Source organism: Aquarana catesbeiana, linkage group LG04 (assembly GCF_042186555.1).
Source record: "Aquarana catesbeiana isolate 2022-GZ linkage group LG04, ASM4218655v1, whole genome shotgun sequence".
Taxonomy (NCBI): domain Eukaryota; kingdom Metazoa; phylum Chordata; class Amphibia; order Anura; family Ranidae; genus Aquarana; species Aquarana catesbeiana.
In genome coordinates, this window is record NC_133327.1 from 271,117,860 (window position 1) to 271,138,138 (window position 20,279).

Here is a 20,279-nt window from a genome sequence, read left to right on the forward strand (position 1 = left end):
CCTGAGGATCCTCCACTCATGCCCCAGCAGTCCAGGTCAAAATTCGAGCGTTTAGCTCACAGGATCTGGTCAGGATCAGGAATTTGCAGAGAGAGCTCTGTCTCTGCCGTCCTTACATGCTGCGCGCCGGCTCCACCCCTCGGATGATTGTATTTTAATAGGGTTGCTCGCTATATACTTTTTAATATCCAATGTTTGGACAAATTTTTGGATTCTTATATATGTTTGAAATTTGATCAAATTCTTCATGGGTGCGTGTTTAAGCCCTTTATTTAAAACTCCAATTTCTTCCTGAGTCAGTGGTATGCCACTTAAATTAAAAATTCCTTCTTCTTTCACTTTCTTTTTCACTTGTTCTCTCTTGCCAGATCTACATTCTCTCTTCTTCCTGGACTTCTTCTTGTCCCTCTTGATTTGTCCATCCGTTTTGGTGGATGGTTCTCCATACCTCTCCCTAAAAAAGCTCTATTCTGATATGGATCCTGATAATATGTCTGATAGTATCTTTCATCCCTTTCTTCTTCATGGTAATCTCTAAGGGGAGCATAATATAATAATATTATGCTCCGCTTTTTTAGGGAGAGGTATGGAGAACCATCCGGAACGTACGGACACCGGAAGTGACATTTTAATCACAAGCTCGCTGCTCGTTTGTTTGTATTTTGCTTCACCTGCCTTTATGTGAGTACTGCAGATCACTCTGCTGTCTAATAAATCAAATATTTAAACATACTTCACTACTGGAGTCTCCCTTGTCTCTCCTCCTTCCTTCATTGGCCCATAATATTCATCCTGAGAGAAAAATATATGAAAAGTATATAGAATATCCACACTGGACTATATGCAATCTGGAATCAAGAAGGACACACACCCAGAGAGATCGTATGTAGGATACAACATTTTGATAATCCCTGGCTATTTATTTTATGCTGTTTACCTTACAGCAGTAAGGTAAGGGGCCATCACACCCATAGGTGTAATTGCACTGAAGATTCATCCATCACAGTTACTCTGTCACTTTTTTGCTAGATGCAAAGTCACTTTGTCACTGCTGCTAGATGCAATTCCCAGCACTTTATTCCAATAGCACTTTCTCCTCTGAAGATACTATTCATCTACTTTTTGAACTGTTATTGTTTACATTTTTATATTTTTTGTGGTATCATTGGTGCTTGAATAATTTTTTGCACTTTATTCATGGACATTTTCACGGTTCACATATGAAATTTTGCACAGTGAAATTTCACTTGCAGTCTAATTTTATTGGATTTTATATATTTACTTTGTGTATTTTATTCACTGTTGCAATTTATGATATTTAGTGGCATGTTATATATATAGCATGGAACTGCTATGGCAGTGCCATGGCATGCTGTGGGGATGTTTTTCAGCAGCAGGAACTGGGAGACTAGTCACGATTGAGGGAAAAAATGAATACAGCAATGTACAGAGACATCCTTGATGAAAACCTGCACTCTGGACTTCAGACTGGGGCACTGGGTGCTGGAGTAGTTGCTTGTTTTTCTACTGGGGATTCCCTAAATGCTTTCATTTGTGATTTGAATACTAATTATCGTGGCATTGTATTGCAGCGTGAGACCAGTCAGCAGGAGGTCCATTTCCTTGATTTAAGAATTATGACCAAAGAAGGTTCTATCCTTACTGCTACTTATTTTAAAGAAACATACCATAATGACTGTAATGGATTGGTTAGCTGCCAATATCCACTGTGGCTAAAGTCAGTATCTAAGAGACAATTTATTGGATTAAAAAAAAGCGTACCCATCAAGAAGACTACCTGGAGTAAGAGTATCACCTTAGGTCATGATTTTTGGATAGGGGATATGATGCAGCTAGGTTAGATCAAAATATTGCTAATGTAGGTTCATATGATTTCAAATTCTCTATTTATAGAATAAAGTATCCAACAGAGCAGAACAATACAAACCCATTCATGTATTGAGAGCGGTATCTTGCTAAATACAAAGATAACATTGTTTCAGTGAGAGATACAGACTATGCAAAACATCATGCACCCAGAGTAGACAAACTAAAACTCTAATCGAAAATCCGGGGCAAACCCTAACAAATGTTGCGGAAATCTCTCAGATGGACACTCCAATCTTCCAAAAATTTGTTCAAGAAAGTAGGGGAAAAGAGAAACGGGGGAGGAGAAAGATGCCTAGGAGCACCAGAGAAGTAGGAAATAGATGAGGAAAGAAAGAGGGCTAAAATAATAAAAAAAATAAACCACCACCCACCCCACTAAGATGGGGGAAGGAGGGTGGTGGGACATGCATAAGTTTCAGCAAGAATGGCGGGAAGACCTCAATCACCAGAACAATCCTCCAGAACTGCCCTGCTCTCATCCGAATATATGTACAGTGGAGACGGAAAGTATTCAGACCCCCCTTAAATTTTTCACTCTTTGTTATATTGCAGCCATTTGCTAAAATCATTTAAGTTCATTTTTTTTCTCATTAATGTACACACAGCACCCCATATTGACAGAAAAACACAGAATTGTTGACATTTTTGCAGATTTATTAAAAAAGAAAAACTGAAATATCACATGGTCCTAAGTATTCAGACCCTTTGCTGTGAAACTCATATATTTAACTCAGGTGCTGTCCATTTCTTCTGATCATCCTTGAGATGGTTCTACACCTTCATTTGAGTCCAGCTGTGTTTGATTATACTGATTGGACTTGATTAGGAAAGCCACACACCTGTCTATATAAGACCTTACAGCTCACAGTGCATGTCAGAGCAAACGAGAATCATGAGGTCAAAGAAACTGCCTGAAGAGCTCAGAGACAGAATTGTGGCAAGGCACAGATCTGGCCAAGATTACACAAAAATTTCTGCTGCACTTAAGGTTCCTAAGAGCACAGTGGCCTCCATAATCCTTAAATGGAAGATGTTTGGGACGACCAGAACCCTTCCTAGAGCTGGCCGTCTGGCCAAACTGAGCTATCGGGGGAGAAGAGCCTTGGTGAGAGAGGTAAAGAAGAACCCAAAGATCACTGTGGCTGAGCTCCAGAGATGCAGTTGGGAGATGGGAGAAAGTTGTAGAAAGTCAACCATCACTGCAGCCCTCCACCAGCAGCCCACCAGGGGCTTTATGGCAGAGTGGCCCGACGGAAGCCTCTCCTCAGTGCAGGACACATCAAAGCCCGTATGGAGTTTGCTAAAAAAAAACACCTCCCAACAGTGAAGCATGGTCGTGGCAGCATTATGCTGTGGGGGTGTTTTTCAGCTGCAGGAATAGGACAACTGGTTGCAATCGAGGGAAAGATGAATGCAGCCAAGTACAGGGATATCCTGTACGAAAACCTTCTTCAGAGTGCTCAGGACCTCAGACTGGGCCGAAGGTTTACCTTCCAACAAGACAATGACCCTAAACACACAGCTAAAATAACGAAGGAGTGGCTTCACAACAACTTCGTGACCTTTCTTGAATGGCCCAGCCAGAGCCCTGACCTAAACCTAATTGAGCATCTCTGGAGAGACCTAAAAATGGCTGTCCACCAACGTTTACCATCCAACCTGACAGAACTGGAGAGGATCTGCAAGGAGGAATGGCAGAAGATCCCCAAATCCAGGTGTGAAAAACTTGTTGCATCTTTCCCAAAAAGACTCATGGCTGTATTAGATCAAAAGGGTGCTTCTACTAAATACCGAGCAAAGGGTCTGAATGCTTAGGACCATGTGATATTTCAGTTTTTCTTTTTTAATAAATCTGCAAAAATGTCAACAATTCTGTGTTTTTCTGTCAATATGGGGTGCTGTGTGTAGGGCTGAAACAACTAATCGATAACTAATCGATTATGAAATTAATCGATTACTATTTTCATAATCGATTAATCGGCCAGTAACATAATGGGGTTAAAAAACAAACTAAAATGAGCCCTTTATAGTACAAAAAGAGCAAATAATTGCTACTGTAAATATTACTTTCACAGTTCTACAGTAAAAAAAAATAGTGATTATCTGCTTTTTTGTACTATAAAAGGCTAATTTTAGTTTTTTAACCCCATTATGTTACTAAACGTCTTAGACCTGGTTCACATCTTTGTTTTTTGGTGCTTTTTGCAGAAACGCTCTACAGTTCATTTACATGGTTTCCTATGGAAAACGTTCACATCTATGCTTTTTCCAGCAGCTGGGTATTTGGAAATGGTCGGGGACTCTTTTTTAACGTAAAACGGTGCTTTTTTTGGTTCAATATATTTCAATGGAGAAGCTGCAGAAAAGCATGTAAAGCGTTTTTTTGCAGCAATTTGTGTTTTTTAATCTGCCCAACAACAAATTGGCCCAAAAAAATTGCAAAAAACGCAAATCGCAGCAAAATCAAGTGCGCAAAAATCAAAACGCACAGCAAAAAGCACTGCAGAAACAGATCAAAAGCAAACTGCATAGGTGTGTACTGAGCCTCATGCTGGCCACACCGATCAATTTTCAGATGAGAATATTCAGACGAAAAATCTTTGTACATTCGCTGAATGAAAGAATGTTGTTTGAAATTTTCACTTGTTTTTAACATTCTGTTTTTAAAATGAATGTAATTTCTGAACGAAAACCACATACACTGTCTGAAAATTCCTTTGACCAAGAAGTTTTCTATTTCTATTTCTATCTTTCCAAATTTTCCCGCCACTGTGGTTGAAAATGAACGTTGATTTGACCCCACTAATGATTAGAAAATCGAACGAACGTTCTTAAAATGACATTTTTTTGAAGGAAGTCATTGTTTGTTTTGTTAAATAAAAAAAATTGATCTCTGAGTATGATATTTACCAGATTCACCCTTTAATAGTACATACAGTATATATCCTCTAATAGTATATACAGTATATCTCCTCTAATAGTATATGCAGTATATCTCCTCTAATAGTATATACAGTATATATCTTCTCAGAGTGGATTAGATATTTTGCTCCCTAACCATATGGTTGGTTATTTATATTTACCACTGCATAGTGATATTTAAAAATAAATTTGCCTTTTTTTAAAACATTACATATTAATTAAATTATACACCACACTTGTTTTTAAGGTTATTAACCGATTAATCGAAAAAATAATCAGCCAACTAATCGATTATGAAAATAATCGTTAGTTGCAGCCCTAGCTGTGTGTACATTGAGGAAAAAAAATGAACTTAAATGAGTTTAGCAAATGCCTGGAACATAACAAAGAGTGAAAAATTTAAGGGGGTCTGAATACTTTCCACCCCCACTGTACATGTACATATGACCATATTTTAGTATATCGCTCTCTCCTGTTTTGGGCGGTAAGTACTAGGTCCTCCAAAGCATTAATACTCCTGACTTTGTTGAGCCATATTGCAATGGCAGGAAGGTTAGGTCCTTCCAGCACAATGAGATACAGGCTTTGGCGGCATTAAACATGTGACGAAGTATTTATTTCTTATATATCTTAAGGGGAATTTCAGAGCAATTTCAGGCAGGATCCTCCGACATCGGGAAATCCGTAAATTGCTGGGTGATCTTTTGCACCTGAGACAAATGCGGTTTTATTTTGGGACATATCCAGAATATGTGAAGTAGAGTCCCCTGTTGTAGGCTCATATGATATGAATACGTTGTTAATGAGTAAATCTGAGAATATTGTCAGTACTGATACCTAGGGCTGTTTTGTTTTTTTTTACCACTTTTTCAACTCAACATTGTGCCATCAAGAAGATTTTTCATAAACATTGGGGTGTTTTAAAGAATAGGTCCTCTTTTGCCTGATCTGCCTTCAATAATTTATATAGTGGCTCCTCCTTTGACACACTTTACATTGCCCCTAATGTTAATAACTGTCCTTAGTAAGCCCATGTTCTTTCAGGCTATGAAAGGATTTTTTCCTTGCTGTAGATGTGCAATATATAAATTAAATAAATTAAAGGGTAGAACGTTTACTTAGCTTTAAATCTCATATCACATCTAAAACATATGATAATAAAACTTTTATCACTTGTTCATCCAAAAACATGATATATATGTAACCATCAGGCCTACAATATGTTGGTGGCATGGTACACATGTTACAAACATGTTTGAATGAACATGTTGCAAATATACAGCAAGTTCTTTCTGGACATGGTGTCTCAAAGCACTTCGTGGGACCACCACAGAAAAAATCCAGAAGGTACTATTTTTATGGCTATAGATAAGTTTATTCCAAATTGGAGGGGCAGTCAAATTAGATATAATAATCTAGATTGAAGATTCAGATATACAGTGCCTTGCAAAAATATTCACCCCCCTTGGCTTTTTACCTATTTTGTTACATTATAGCCTTTAGTTCAATGTTTTTTAATCTGAGTTATATGTGATGAATCAGAACACAATAGTCTAAGTTGGTAAAGTAAAATTAGAAAAATATATACATAAAACTATTTTTCAGAAATAAAAAACTGATAATTAGCATGTGTGTGTGTATTCACCGCCTTTGTTATGAAGCCCATAAAAAGCTCTGCTGCAACCAATTACCTTCATAATTAGTGAAATGATGTCCACCTGTGTGCACACATGATTTGTCATTACATATACACACCTTTTTGAAAAGCCCCAGAGGCTGCAACACCTAAGCAAGAGGCACCACTAACCAAACCCTGCCATGAAGGCCAAGGAACTCTCCAAACAAGTAAGGGACAATATTGTTGAGAAGTACAGTCAGGGTTAGGTTATAAAAAAATATCCAAATCTTTGATAAACCCTAGGAGCACCATCAAATCTAACATAACCAAATGGAAAGAACATGGCACAACAGCAAACCTGCCAAAAGACGGCCGCACACCAAAACTCACAGACTTGGCAAGGAGAGTATTAATCAGAGAGGCAGCACAAAGACCTAAGGTAACCCTGGAGGAGCTGCAGAGTTCCACAGCAGAGACTGGAGTATCTGTAAATAGGACGACAATAAGCCGTACGCTCCATAGAGTTGGGCTTTATGGCAGAGTGGCCAGAAGAAAGCCATTACTTTCAGCAAAAAACAAAATGGCACATTTTGAGTTTGAGAAAAGGCATGTGGGAGACTCCAAAAATGTATGGAGGAAGGTGCTCTGGTCTGATGAGACTAAAATTGAACTTTTTGGCCATCAAAGAAGACGCTATATCTGGCGCAAACTCAACACATCACACCCAAAGAACACCATCCCCACAGTGAAACATGGTGGTGGAAGCATCATGATGTGGGGATGTTTTTCAGGGACTGGGAAACTGGTCAGAGTTGAGGGAAAGATGGATGGTGCTAAATACAGGCATATTCTTAAGCAAAACCTGTACCACTCTGTCTGTGATTTGAGGCTAGGACGGAGGTTCACCTTCCAGCAGGACAATGACCCCAAACACACAGCTAAAGCAACACTTGAGTGGTTTAAGGAGAAACATGTAAATGTGTTGGAATGGCCTAGTCAAAGCCCAGACCTAAATCCAATAGAAAATCTGTGGTCAGACTTAAAGATTGCTGTTCACAAGTGCAAACCATCCAACTTGAAGGAGCTGGAGCAGTTTTGCAAGGAGGAATGGGCAAAAATCCCAGTGGCAAGATGTGGCAAGCTCATAGAGACTTATTCAAAGCGACCTGGAGCTGTGATAGCCGCAAAAGGTGGCTCTACAAAGTATTGCCTTTGGGGGGGTGAATAGTTCCAATCCATGGTAATTCCAGGTTGTAAGGCAACAAAACACAAAAAATGTCAAGGGGGTGAATACTTTTGCAAGGAACTGTATGATTTAAAAACATTCACCTGATTCGGATTGAATACAGAATGGGATGTGTACTGTTTCATTACTACCAATTGATTTTATTTAATATGGCTGTTAGCCAGGCAGGATTTTTGAAAGTAGTATTTTCTCTGTCTAAAAAATATTTTAGTCGAATATAAATTGTGAGTTTTATTGTAAGATTGATGGTGGTGGTATTTATATTTTTGTTTGTTCCTATATCTTTGTAGAGGGTTGGCTTTCCTTTTTTATGCATATTTTTGGGCTTTTTTATTAGCAAGTTATGTTACATAGTTACATAGTTGGTAAGGTTGAAAAAAGACACAAGTCCAACCCGTGTGTGTGCGCTTTTATGTCAATAATACATTGTATATCCCTGTATGTTGTGGTAGTTTACAGTGCCTTGTTGCCTCACAACCTGGAATTAACATGGATTGTTTGAGGATTTGCATCATTTAATTTACAAAACATGCCCACAACTTTGAAGATGTTTTTTTTTTATTGTGAAGCAAACAACAAATAGGACAAAATAACAGAAAAAGTCAATGTGCATAACTATTCACCCCCCTAAAGTCAATACTTTGTAGAGCCACCTTTTGCGGCTATCACAGCTCCAAGTCGCTCTGGATAAGTCTCTATCTATGAGCTTGCCACATATTACCACTGGGATTTTTGCCCATTCCTCCTTTCAAAACTGCTCCAGCTCCTTCAAGTTGGATCATTTATGCTCGTGAACAGCAATGTTTAAGTCTGACCACAGATTTTCTATTGGATTGAGGTCTGGGCTTTGACTAGGCCATTCCAACATTTACATGTTTCCCCTTAAACAACTCGTGTTGCTTTAGCAGTGTGTTTGGGGTCATTGTCCTGGTGTAAGGTGAACCTCGATCCTAACCTCAAATCACACACAGAGTTGTACAGGTTTTGCTCAAGAATATCCCTGTATTTAGCACCATCCATCTTTCCCTCAACTCTGACCAGTTTCCCAGTCCCGACTGCTGAAAAACATCCCCACAGCATGATGCTGCCACCACCATGTTTCACTGTGGGGATGGTGTTCTTTGGGTGATGTGATGTGTTGGGTTTGCTCTAGACATAGCGTTTTCTTTGATGGCCAAAAAGACATCAGACCAGAACACCTTCCGCCATACATTTTGGGAGTCTCCCACATGCCTTGTCGCAAATTCAAAACGTGCTATTTTGTTTTTTGCTGAAAGTAATCTTTCTTCTGGCCACTCTGCCATAAAGTCCAACTCTATGGAGTGTACAGCTTACTGTCTTACTATGTACAGATACTCCAGTCTCTGCCGTGGAACTCTGCAGCTCCTCCAGGGTTACCTTAGGTCTCTGTGCTGCTTCTCTGATTAATCCCCTCCTTGCATGGTCCGTGAGTTTTGGTGTGCGGCAGGTTTTCTGTTGTGCCATGTTCTTTCCATTTTGGTTATAATAGATTTGATGGTGCTCCTAGGGATTGATAGGGAAACCCCAGAACCCAGGGGGTTTCAGTAACGTTGACTGCTGAAGCCGAATCCAAGAATATGTATTTAATATTCAAGCATGTAGCTATCCACAAGCATGGGGAACAATACAGTACATGGTGTTAGATTCAAAATAATTGTTCTGAAATGGCAGAGAACCCCGTGATACAGTTTACACATTCTGAAGGGGGTGGCACATTGCAACTGGACTCTTTTGAACTCTTTAGTGACATTCTTTGATATGCAGATGCTCATTTGACATATACACGTCACTTCCCAAGTTCTGTGGGAAAAGCCAGAGATAGACATTTTCACAGCTCAAAGTGTGAATGGCTGTTGACCACAACCAAAGCAGCTGTTACATCATATGACTTTTTACATGTTTGTACCGAGTATATCTGCTTAGTTAGAAACACGTTTTGAAACTTATAACTAAATGTTTGATAAATAAATGGTTATTCCATTTACCCTATCAGGATCATCAAAGATTTGGATATTTTTTTATAACCTAACCTTAACTTGTACTTCTCAACAACATTGTCCCTTACTTGTTTGGAGAGTTCTTTCGTCTTCATGGCAGTGTTTGGTTAGTGGTGCCTCTTGCTTAGGTGTTGCAGCCTCTGGGGCCTCTCAAAAAGGTGTGTAGATATAATGACAGATCATGCGACACTTAGATTGCACACAGGTGGACATCATTTCACTAATTATATGACTTCTGAAGGTAATTGGTTGCACCTGAGCTTTTTATGGACTTCATCACAAAGGGGTTGAATACATACACACATGCCATTTATCAGTTTTTTATTTCTGAAAAATAGTTTTATGTATAAATTTTTCTAATTTTACTTCACCAACTTCGACTATTGTGCTCTGATTCATCACATATAATTCAGATTTTAAAAAATTGAACTAAAGGCTGTAATGTAACAAAATAGGTAAAAAGCCAAGAGGGGTGAATACTTTTGCAAGGCACTGTAGGTGCCTATCTACTAGTTTTTTTTTAAATAATCAATGCTCCCTGCTGAAACCACAGCTTGTGGAAGATAATTCCACATTCTTACTGCTCTTACCGTAAAGAACCCTCTACGCTGTTTCCGGTTAAATCGGTTTTCCCTTAATTTTAGTGAATGGCTGAGAGTCTTTTTAAATGCCTTTTCACGAAAAAGTTTTATCCCTATTATGGGTTTACCAGTACGGTATTTGTACATTGAAATCATATTCCCCTCAAGCGTCTCTTCTCAAGAGAGAATAAGTTCAGTGCTTGTAACCTTTCCTTATAACTAAGATCAGCAGTGGCGTATCTAAGGTATGGCAGCCATGGCAAGTGCAATGGACGCCATGGGGGGAGACGCCAAAAACCCCACCTGTCCTCCCGCAGCTGCCTCTCCACTCTCGCAGCGCCTCCCACACTGTTATAGCCCCTGGCCGGCTTGCTGGAGCGCGTGCGTCGGAACAGCACTAATAGTTACTTGGCCTGGGGAGGGGAGCGACAAGCGCCCCTTTGCTGGCTGATGATGACTGGCCAGACCAGTTGCATGCAGGGTAGGGTAACTGCCGGAGGCAGAGCCTAATGCTCTGCCTACCCTCCTCTGCGCTGCATCATCTTCTCTCTCCCTGGAGTAGGGACTGCAGACCATGCGAGCAGGCAAAAAATTTGGCAGAACACACGAACACCGTTAAAGTCTATCAGACACGAACATGAAAAATCAAAAGTGCTAATTTTAAAGGCTTATATGCAAGTTATTGTCATAAAAAGTGTTTGGGGACCTGGGTCCTGCCCCAGGGGACATGTATCAATGCAAATTAAAAAAAAAAAAAAACGTCAGTTTTTTTGGGAGCAGTGATTTTTTTTTTAATGCTTAAAGTGAAACAATAAAAATGAAATATTCCTTTAAATATCGTGCCTGGGGGGTGTTTATAGTATGCCTGTAAAGTGGCGCATTTTTCCCGTGTTTAGAACAGTACCATAGCAAAATGACATTTCTAAAGGATAAATTGTCATTTAAAACTGATCGTAGCTGTAATGAATTGTCGGGTCTTGGCAATATAGATACAGATAATTGAAAAAAAAAGAGCATGGGATCCCCCCGTCCATTACCAGGCCCTTTGGGTCTGGTATGAATATTAAGGGGAACCCCAAATTAAAAATTTAAAAAAAAATTGCGTGGGGGTCCCCCTAAAATCCATACCAGGCCCTTCGGGTCTGATATGGAAGTTAAGGAGAACCCTGCCCCAAATTAAAAAAACATGTCGTAGGGGTCCCCACAAAATCCATACCAGACCCTTATCCGAGCACGCAACCTGGCAGGCCGCAGGAAAAGAGGGGGGACGAGAGAGCTGCCTCCCCCCCTCCTGAACCGTACCAGGCCATATGCCCTCAACATGGGGAGGGTGCTTTGGGGTGGCCCCCCAAAGCACCTTGTTCCCATGTTGATGGGAACAAGGGCCTCATCCCCACAACCCTTGCCCCCTTGCGGGCAGGGGGCTTATCGGAATCTGGAAGACCTCTTTAACAAGGGGACCCCCAGATCCCAGCCTCCCCTCTGTGTGAATTGGTAACGGGGTACAAATGTACCCCTACCATTTCACAAAAAAAGTGTCAACATGGTAAAAAAGACAAGACACAGCTTGGGACAAGTCAAAAGTAAACTTGGGACAAGTCAAAAATAAAAAAATAAAAATGTCCCACAAAGTAAATTCATGCTGCCTGACGGACCGAAAAAGAAAAAAAAAGCGACCAACCTGCCTCCATGGGAGGCTCCCGCCTTCTGACGCGTCCTTGCTGTGACAGCTCTTATATAACTGAGGGCAGGGCCATCTGGTGATGTAACCGGGTGACCCCGCCTCCCTCTGACGCCACAAGGATTTCCCCATGGCTTCCCCGTGGCGTCAGATGGGGACGGGGCCAATTTAATTTTTATTATTTCACTTTAACCATTAAAAAAATCACTGCTCCCGAAAAAACTGCCATTTTAAAAAAAAAAAATTTGCAATGATACATGTCCCCTGGGGCAGGGCCCCGGTCCCCAAACACGTTTAATGACAATAACTTGCATATAAGCCTTTAAAATTAGCACTTTTGATTTTTCATGTTAGTGTCCCATAGACTTTAACGGTGTTCCAGAAGCTTTCGAAATTGCCGTGAACATTGCATATTGTTGGCTGTTCAGCAAACAGGCCAACACCCGATGTTCGAGTCGAACGTAACATTGGGCTCATTCCTACCAGTCAGTAGACTGTAAAAATTAGGAACAACGGTCTGGCAATTACATGACTGAGTTCCTTAAGGACCCTCGTGCAAGCCATCTGGTCCCGGTGACTTATTTATGTTAGTTATGTTAAGTCTGTTTCTGATTTTATCCTCCGTTAACCATGGTGGTGCTTCCTGAGACATGTCACGAGGATAGACATTGCAGTTTTGGAAGTGAGGAAAACATTCAAAACCTTCGCCATTTCACTATCCTTTGTAACCAGAATCCCTTCACCATTCTTTATGGGGCCAATATGATCTATCCTCCCTCTTTTACTATTTACGTACTTAAAGAATTTATTGGGATTTTTCCTACTCTCCTCCACTATGTGCCTTTTGTGTTCTATCTTAGCCGCCCTGATTACACCCTTACATTTCCTATTGCATTCTTTGTACAGTTGGAATGCTGATGATGTTCCCTCAGCCTTGTATTTTTTTGAAGGCCTCCTCTTTTGTTTTTATATGAATTTTTACATTGCCATTAAGCCACCCAGGGCTTTTATTAGCTCTTTTAAATGTATTACCCTTTGATATGCACTGGCTAATACCCTTATTTAATATGCTCCTAAAGCACACCCATTTTTCCTCCGTATTCTTTCTTCCCAAGATTTTATTCCATTTAGTATCTTCTAGCAAGCAGCATAGTTTCTGGAAGTTGGCTCTTTTGAAATTCAGTGTCTTTGTATTCCCCCTATGCTTCCTGTCCCCCTATTTCCCCTATGCTTCCTGACCTGTGATCGATGTTTCCTAAGTTGCCCCGTATTTCTACATCTGTGATCAAGTCTGTATTGTTAGTAATTAGTAGGTCTACTAACACTATGTTTCTTGTTGGTGCATTTACCATCTGACCCATGAAATTGTCCTGTAAGACATTTAGGAAATGGCGAGCCTTAGATATATGCGTGGTTCTTTCTGCCCAGTCTATGTCTGGATAATTAAAATCCCCCATTATAATGACCCTTCCCATCCTTGCCCCAATTCCAAACTGTGATAGAAGGTCTGTCTCCCCCTCCTCCCTCAGGTTAGGTGGCCTATAGTATACTCTAGCCTATTGCATTAGGGTGTGCACCTCAAACCAGAGCTCAAACACACGTGCGTCTGTGTGTGTATATATATATATATATATATATATATATATATATATAGAGGAGAGAGAGAGAGAGAGAGAGAGAGAGAGAGAGAGAGAGAGAGAGAGAGAGAGAGAGAGAGAGAGAGAGAGAGAGAATGGCAGAGGATCCCCAAATCCAGGTGTGAAAAACTTGTTGCATCTTTCCCAAAAAGACTCATGGCTGTATTAGATCAAAAGGGTGCTTCTACTAAATACTGAGCAAAGGGTCTGAATACTTAGGACCGTGTGATATTTCAGTTTTTCTTTTTTAATAATTCTGCAAAAATGTCAACAATTCTGTGTTTTTCTGTCAATATGGGGTGCTGTGTGTACATTAATGAGGAAAAAAAATGAACTTATATTGCAGCCATTTGCTAAAATCATTTAAGTTAATTTTTTTCCTCATTAATGTACACACAGCACCCCATATTGACAGAAAAACACAGAATTGTTGACATTTTTGCAGAATTATTAAAAAAGAAAAACTGAAATATCACATGGTCCTAAGTATTCAGACCCTTTGATGTGACACTCATATATTTAACTCAACTTAAATGAACTTAAATGATTTTATCAAATGGCTGCAATATAATAAAGAGTGAAAAATTTAAGGGGGTCTGAATACTTTCCGTCCCCACTGTGTATATATGTGTATATGTATATATATATATATATATATATCTATATATATATATATATATATACACTTAAAACTATATGAACCCTGGCTTGTCAGTAAAAAAGTATGTAAATATATATATATATATATATATATATATATATATATATATATATATATATATATATATACACGCACTTTTTTGCTGACAAGCCAGGGATCATATAGTTTTAATTGTGTATGTATGTATATATATATATATATATATATATATATATATATATATATATATATGTGTGTGTGTATATATATATATATATATATATATATATATATATATATATGGGACGGAAAGTATTCAGACCCCCTTAAATTTTTCACTCTTTGTTAAATGATTTTAGCAAATGGCTGAAATATAACAAAGAGTGAAAAATGTAAGGGGGTCTGAATACTTTCCGTCCCATATATATGTATACATATATACACAGTGGGGACGGAAAGTATTCAGACCCCCTTAAATTTTTCACTCTTTGTTATATTGCAGCCATTTGATAAAATCATTTAAGTTCATTTAAGTTGAGTTAAATATATGAGTGTCACAGCAGAGGGTCTGAATACTTAGGACCATGTGATATTTCATTTTTTCTTTTTTAATAATTGCATAGTCATTGCATAGTGACTGGGAACCAAAAAAGCATGTTGGCTTATATTCATGTGATGAGAAGAACATCCCTGAACATGTGAACAGTGATATACACTGGTCCTGGCAAATACTTTTCACAGACAAAGGGCAGTGGTGGACTGGAAACCCAGCGGTGGTAGCGGGCAGGTCTTGTTTAACAACAGTGGGGTTAATCCAGCCCCGATGCTACCTCTATAGTTGTGGCTATAGCATCCCTGACAGCAGGCAGTGGAGTGATGTTCAGCTGTCAGGGATGCAGTAGCTGGAACTATAGAAGTAGCATTGGAAAATGCGGCTGCTTGCCTGCTCACTCCGCGTGCAGTGTCTGCACTCACAGGAGTTATACAGCCAAATAAAAAACAGTCCCACTCGCATAGCCACAGCGTTCCCATTGTCCATAAGCAGAGGTGCCAGAATGGAGATCCTGCCAGCAAAAAAGCCCTAGGGTGTGCCTGGGTATTAGGGTGTGCCCAGGCACACCTAGTGCGCACACCTATGAGTATACTCCTAGTATTACTTTCTCCTTGGTTTCCTTCCTTTGTAACCCTACCCATACTGTAAGGCAGGGGCCTCAAACTGGTGGCCCTCCAGCTGTTGCAAAACTACAAGTCCCATGAGGCATTACAAGGCTGACAGTTACAAGCATGATTCCCACAGGCAGAGGCATGATGGGACGTATAGTTTTGCAAAAGCTAGAGGGCCGCCAGTTTGAGACCCCTGCTCTAAGGATTCCACCTCTTCCCTTGCTCCATTAGTGATGTCATCCCTCACATTCACCTGATATCATTTTTGATATACAGGCATACCCCTCCCCATTTTTTACCCTACCTGTGCCTGCGATATATGGAATACCCTTGAATGGTTGCCAGCCAATCATGAGAACTATTGAACCTGGTCTCTGAAATTCCCACAAAATCTAATCCCTCCTCATACAGTAGCAGCTCTAGTTCTGGGCTTAGTGAACATGCCTCGTAGTTTTGTCCAGACGCATACTATCTCCTTATTGGATGTTCTGAGGTTGCAAATAGGACTTGTTACCATACTTACCATGGGTTTAGTTGTTTTAGTCAACCTACCACTAATGCCACCAACCCTAGCGCCCGGTAGACAACATACAGTTCCGCGTTTCAGGTCCTTGTGACAGATTGCCCTCTCTTTCCTTCTGAGAATTGAGTCCCCGACCACCAAAATCTTCCTTTCCTTCCCCTTTGTTTCCCCCCCACTCACACTGCAGGAGTTCTTCCCCTGGCAGCTAGGGGAGTCACTCTGCTCCAGCAATGCTGGTCCCTGACTGGTTTCATCAATGTCACACAACGGGGCATACTTATTGGGATATTCCAGCTCAGGATTGGCCTCCCTGACTCTTTCCCCTCCATCCTTCCTGTCACCTATCTACTCTTCTCTGGTGCCGGCACCTGCCGGGTACGTTCCTAGCTCTCCTTTGGGATGGAGATTCTTTTCAGTGCTGACAGTTGCTTCCCTAGGTTCAGAACCTGGCTTCCAAGAAAACAATGTGCTTACATTTTGCACAGCAGACTTTGCCCTCAATCGGAAAATCAAGGAAAGCATACATGCCGCAAGATGTACACCGAGTTGCATCTCCACCCCTGCTGGGGCATTGTACCTACTAATTTAATGGGGATTGATGATTATACCCTGTCCAAATTAACTAACAACTAGCCTCCTGACACTAATACTGAACAATATAATACACTGGTACTCACAGCACTCGGGCACTCACAGCACTTGTGTACTCACAGCACTCTACTCAGGTACTCACAATACACACAATACTCAGGTACTCCCAATACACAGGTACTCACAACACACACAATGCTCGGGTGCTCCCAATACACAGGTACTCAACACACACAATGTTTGGGTACTCCCAATACACAGGTGTTCACAATCCTCACAATACACAGGTAATTTTTTAATACTTACAATTTTTTAAATATTTTTATGATTTGTTGCAGAAAGTTTCTTAAAAGAAAATTTGTATTACATTCATAGCTGGATTACTTCCCACAAGATGGTGCTATTGCTGGTCTCCAGGGCTCTCGAATTTGGAACACATAGCGTTAGAATGGTGGTCAACCACTTGGTGGCGCCATTGTTAATCTATTGAGTTCCGCAACATGGAACGCATATGGCGCCAGAATGACTTCCTCTCCTGTGTGTTTCTTATGGCGCCGGGATGTTTTTTCTTTTGGTACTCTGTATATATAGAGTGATGACTGCCACTAGCCACGTCCCTGACAGTGTCATTATATTTCAGATAGCAAGGATAACTTGCCACACTTTTGTGGCAGTGTTGAATTGTAAGTCTGTTAACTTGCTGCACATTTTCACTGGCAAGTTGTACACTTGCAGAGCACTTGAAGCACAAGTTCTAGTTGACACTTTTCCAATTTATAGCAAATTTGCGTGGCAAGTCTCTAGCAAGAGCAAAGTTGCAGTGGCGAGTCTACAGCAAGAGCTCTGCAAGTCTACAGCATAAAAATGCACAACATAACTGAACCAGAACTTGCAGCAGACTTGCAGAATGTTTGCAAAGAAAGTTGATCTGGAGTCATGCAATGCGGACTTGCTGCAATTGTGCAACAAACTTGTGAAGCCCGGCAAGTCTAGCAATAGCTTAGCAAGTTATTTGCAAACTTGAAGCTCAATTGCTTACTATCTGGAATGATGAAACACATAGGGTGAAGTCTACATGTTGTGTGACATTATCACGCACCACTGTGTTGCTTCTGGATCGGACTTCTGCAATATGCATATCGGCTTTTATACTATTAGAGTGTAATACTTTATATTAATAAATTCTACTCCTTAATACTACACTCTGAGGCTGTTTTTTTTTTGTATCATTTATGAGCAGAGCATTTACAGTATTTATTGGCTGTGAATCATTGATGAAAAACACCATTTGAATGTCTATTATGAGAGTACTAAAAACAACCTGCTGAGTTTTTAGTATGAACGGTTTTGGTGGATGATGGTTCAAAAGTGCTGTTTGACTGCTCAGTTTAAGAGTGTCAATTTCTTCTGGCAAGGAGCTTACTAGTTACTCACTATTGGTGCATCTGAGTGCACCTGCACAGATTATCTGGTCAGTTTATGGTTTGGAGCTGTTCACGTCCTTTACTCTTTTACATTTTGGGATGTTTGATGGACTAATGTCTATATATTTAATTAATTTCACTAAGTGGATCTTATTAATGTTTTTTTAATTGAAATTAAATGTATGTATTTTTGAAGGTCACTTATTCACTTTTGGTTTAAGCCCTGCACATGTATATAGAGTTTTTTGGATTTGATGTCAATGAATTGTGGCAGCTGTTTTTATTGTGTTTTGTGAATCTACGCTCAGGTGTTGGTGGTAAAAATATTATAATGATACCCTGTACCAAGATTATAATGTTATAAAAGAATATACATTGCATAAGTGCACACGATCCATATTCAACAGTCCAAATGATTATTTAAGGCATTTACATCACAATACATGCAAGTACATAATTACGAGGCTACCCAGGGCCTCTTTATCAGGCATGCAATAAATTGAATAAGCAAGCATTTGAAGTGGTTCTAAAGCCTCAAGATTTTTTTACCCTAACACATTCAAAACCATTACACAGAGTAGGTAAATATGTCATGTTTGTTTTTTTACATTTTTCCTTTAGAAGCACTTTGAAGATACCATCCATCAATCAGAAAACAGCAGAAAAGGCTACCCTGGTGTCACAGTGACATCATAAAACCACCAAAATTTATGTAAATGATGTTCCATAAACAAAAAGATCTGAACAAATTCATGGGGTGGGCAACAACATGGCAAATGAGGTTCAATGTAGAAAAATGTAAAATAATGCATTTGGGTGGCAAAAATATGAATGCAATCTATACACTGGGGGGAGAACCTCTGGGGGAATCTAGGATGGAAAAGGACCTGGTGGTCCTAGTAGATGATAGGGTCATTAATGGCATGCAATGCCAAGCTGCTGCTAACAAAGCAAACAGAATATTGGCATGCATTAAAAAGGGGATCAACTCCAGAGAATCTATATCTTAGAAAACTAAACTATAACTTAGAAAACTATAATTCTCCTGCTCTTCAAGACTCTGGTCCGGCCGCACCTAGAGTATGCTGTCCAGTTCTGGGCACCAGTCCTCAGGAAGGATGTACTGGAAATGGAGCGAGTACAAAGAAGAGCAACAAAGCTAATAAAGGGTCTGGAGGATATTAGTTATGAGGAAAGGTTGCGAGCACTGACCTTATTCTCTCTGGAGAAGAGACGCTTGAGAGGGGATATGATTTCAATATACAAATACCATACTGATGAGCCCACAATAGGGATAAAACTTTTTTGCAGAAGGGAGTTTAACAAGAGTCGTGGCCACTCGTTAAAATTAGAAGAAAAGAGGTTTAACCTTAAACTACGTAGAGGGTTCTTAACTGTAAGAGTGGCAAGGATGTGGAATTCCCTTCCACAGGCGGTGGTCTCAGCGGGGTGCATTGATAGTTTCTAGAAACTATTAGATAAGCACCTGAACAACCGCAACATACAGGGATATACAATGTAATACTGACATATAATCACACACATAGGTTGGACTTTATGGACTTGTGTCTTTTTTCAAACCCCCCCCCCCCCCACTATGTAACTATGTAAAAAATTATAGAAGGATCACATGACTGCTGTTAGATCATACCAAAGCATAGTGCCTTTACTGTCCAAATGTGCCTCTTGACCATCCCAAACCCTACAATATATGCAGCATATGGAACTTACTGCTTAAATTCATACTTGACTTTTAGGTAAAAACCCACCAGTCAAGACATTACCTACATACTTCAAAGATGCAAATTATTTATTGGAGAAACTTAAAAGATAAGTATAATTCTAAAGTGAGCAAATCGGAAGCCGCTTTTTTTCCCCCACATAATGGTTTCAATAGAACACACATTAAAAACCATACTAACATGCATACAAACAACAGCATTACTCCAAAACTCTGCTAGAGAGGAATACTCTACTAAAACTGCAGTGAAAAGCATTTGAATTATATGTTTCAAAACTAAAATAACATTAGAAAACATTCACAGTTCCACAAAGATAATATCCTAAGAAACATTCTCAAAAACAATTGTAATGTCCATATGAGTGAAAGGTTATTAGTTTCAATTTATATGATACCAAATGTGAACACAAGATATGTTATAAGCCTTAAAGGCATCAAAGGTGACACATTTTGGCAGGTAGGGGCCTTATAGGACATCCATTGAAACGTGGGCCCTATAGGACTTTCATGGAAACGTGCGATTTGAAGTTTAGGATTTGCGTATGTCATTGACAATCCTATTGGAGTGAGTTAGGCTTTGTATTATTGAGAAGAAATACCGGA